General features: G+C 41.9%; 1 protein-coding gene across 5 annotated transcripts in view; it reads left to right on the top strand.

Annotated features, from left to right (window-relative positions):
* SEPTIN9 (septin 9) overlaps nucleotides 1-3131 on the top strand; it is a 225516-nt gene that overhangs the window by 99106 nt on the left and 123279 nt on the right. The window contains exon 1 of one of the 5 annotated variants that reach the window (XM_044300152.1): nucleotides 116-238. The exons of the other annotated variants lie outside the window; for them this stretch is intronic. The gene's annotated coding sequence lies outside the window, so the exon portion shown is untranslated. Of the gene's footprint in view, nucleotides 1-115; nucleotides 239-3131 lie in introns of those variants that run through there. 5 annotated transcript variants of the gene reach the window in all.

The raw sequence follows: 3131 nt of genomic DNA, 5'->3' as shown, positions 1-3131 counted from the left end.
TATGTCCCTTGGGTTACGTTCCAGATGGCACCCGAGGATTTCATGTGATCTCTTTTTTTTTTTTTCTGAGGGGCGTTCTTCATCCTTTTATTTTTCTGGTCCTTTGTAGTAGTCAAGTGGTATTTTGTCACATCTAAGCCCAGCTGAAAGAAAGCCCATGCCTATCAGGTTTCATTCTGTACGTTGGACGGGGTCAGCAGCTGAGCATGTCGCTTCCAAAAAGTGACAAGTCTAAAAGGTGGGGCAGCTACTCAAGTGTTTTCTCCATTTCCATAGACTGATTCATTTGAATGGCGTTACTTAACTTAAAGGGAACCTGTCATCAACTTTATGCTGACCTCACTGAGGGCAGCATAAAATAGTGACCGAGGCGCTGATTGTGTCACTCATGAACTAAAATTAAGTGGTTGCCGAGAACCAGCATCATGATCATTGCAGCACAGGTCTTGAAAAGAGTCAAATCTACCTGAGAAGAGTCATGGTTATTCATAATCTCCTTCACGCTCACCCATCTGCTGATGATTGGCAGTTCTCTCCTAGAGAGAAAGGGAGAAAACTAGGTAGAAGACTGTCAGTCATCAGCAGGTGGGCAGGAGAGCAGGAATTCTTGAATAACCATGACTCTTCTCAGGTGACCGTGACTCTTTTCCAGGCTCAGTCTGCAATTATTGTGATGTTGGTTCTCGGCAAACACTTACTTTTAACTTTTAAATGACAGACCGCTAAAATCCACTCACCTGTCTCTACTTTATTCTGCCGTTAGTATGGGCAGCATAAAGTTGATGACAGGTTCCTTTTAAGGGAATTGTTATGACTTCTTGCATGATGGTAGGAGTTGGAGAGTTGGGATCTGCTGCTGTCAATAATACAGCTGTCCCTATTCCTATATATAGGACTATACATGTAGATAGAAATGTTCTTGGCTGATTCACTAGTTAATATAATTATATTAAGAGTTCTTGATTGTATGAAGATGTCAAAGAGTAAAAAAGGATGTGAATTTGAAGACTAAAGCAGGCTGTACACTAGAGATTTTGGTCAGCCAATTTAGACCATTTTCCACCAACCATCATTTCCTTTTCATGACACATGTGAGCATTACAGATACTGACCGATAGCAGATACTGTATCTGTCAAAAAGTTCTGCCTTGTTGGGGTAACTTAGTCGTTATCGGGTGCTCAGGTTAAAATGTCATTGAACGATAGATCTGCTTCTTATCAGTGGAAGTCAGACTAGGCCATGGATCACGATAAGGTCTATTGTCTTGTCAACAATGTCATTTCACAGACCAGCCATGAAGAACATCCAGAAAGAAAACCATCTGAAAACGCTAATGTATTTCCAGCTTAACTCAACTTAAAACCTTACAAATTCAGTTAAGATGACAAAACCCCACACATCCCACATATCACACTCACAAAATCCAGGAAGCAGAGATATAGTGGGTGGTTTGGTGGGGACTTCACACTGGAAAGCTCCTTTACAAATCCTCTGACCAACAAAATATCAACTCTATATTTTCCAGCATGTAAAGTCACTGGGGGAGATTTATTAAACTGGTGTAAAGTAGAACTGGCTTAGTTGTCCATTTTCCAAAAAAGCTGTGAAAAATGAAAGGTGGAATTTGATTGGTTGCTATGGACAACTAAGCCAGTTCTACTTTACACCACACTATTTTGTCAGGTAAAAGAAATTAATGGTGACCACAGTGTTTCCTCCAGTGAATTGTCGGGAAGGAAGCATTGCATCGCCAGCAAGTGCTTGCTCGTCAGTGAAGGAGACCACTGCATCTAAATGTAGAAATCTCCTCCACAGTATGGGGAGGAACGTTCACTAATACCATCGCTCTTCCCCAAACATAATCATTGTTTGCTGGCAGCAGAGCATGTTTCGACGGCACGATCTGCTGCTGGCAAACCATGATTTTGGTGACCGTACAAACGATCATATTGCCCGATGAACAAACATTTTGCTTGTAATCGGTGGCACTTTACACCGGCAGATTATTGCTAATGAGGGTTCGTATGAACTCTTGCTATTGATTATCTGGCCGATGGTGGGCCAGTGTAAAGGGACCTAAGGATTCCACCAAACAACACCTTATAGCTCCACTTCTAGGACTCCCATTAATGACACATGGTGGGATAATGGGTTTACCTTCACTCAAGTGTGCTCATTTTAAGTGGAGTAAAGGTGCCCTTACATGACTGTATGGTTACATCTGTGAAACGTTCTGTCACCAAACAATCCTTCTTTCAATGCTTGGTTAACCATCAACTTTTGTCTAATGTGTGTGGCGACTTTAGGCTAGCGGTATTTCATGGTCAGGGATTTTGAATTGTGTCTTGTTAGAGAGTGATGGAGAAATGAAAATCATACATCAATTGATAGGACATTCTTTTATGATTAATATGTTATTGCTTTTACAGTGGGTCCTGATGGGGTTGTACCATATCAAATTCTCAGTTTCATACAAAAGCTACCCAACTGTACTGGTATGGTGACAGAAGCTTTAGAAAAGTCCCACGTGGCCTTTTCCTAAAGGAATTACTATAATCAGTAGGTCTCCAACCAGAGAGAGTATATCATGTTGCAAGTCCACCATGTGTGAATTCACCCCACTTGGAAGCTCATTGGCCAAGATCCCCCAATTATCATGTGTCATTTACAGTAGGGGTGCTATCTCATATATGACAAAAAGGCCGTAAGGTGCCATGGCTACTTCTGCACCCCCAATAGTTTTGCTTTAGCTTCCATCTACAGACTTATGGCGGGTTTAGACGCTCTGATGTACAGCCAATTGTCGTTAAGGAAGAGTTCCTTCCGAAAGTCAACTGCTCGTTCAGTGAAGGAGACCACTGCATTTACATGCAGTGATCTTCTTCACAGTATGAGGAAGAGGGATTGCTATTTCGATCGCTCGTCTCCATACAGAATCATTGTTTCTGGGCAGCAGATTGCGATAATTGGTGTGTATGGACGAACAACAGGAACACCCGATAAACAAGCATTTCGCTCAATCATTGGGTGATCGTTGGCACATTTAGACAGGCAGATTTTTGGAAATGAGCATTCACAGGAACGTTCATTCTTGATCATCTGCCCGATTATCAGGCAGTGTAAATCCACC

Source organism: Bufo gargarizans, chromosome 6 (assembly GCF_014858855.1).
Source record: "Bufo gargarizans isolate SCDJY-AF-19 chromosome 6, ASM1485885v1, whole genome shotgun sequence".
Lineage (NCBI taxonomy): Eukaryota > Metazoa > Chordata > Amphibia > Anura > Bufonidae > Bufo > Bufo gargarizans.
Note: the sequence above shows the minus strand (reverse complement) of the source record. Positions and strands in the feature narration are given on the sequence as shown.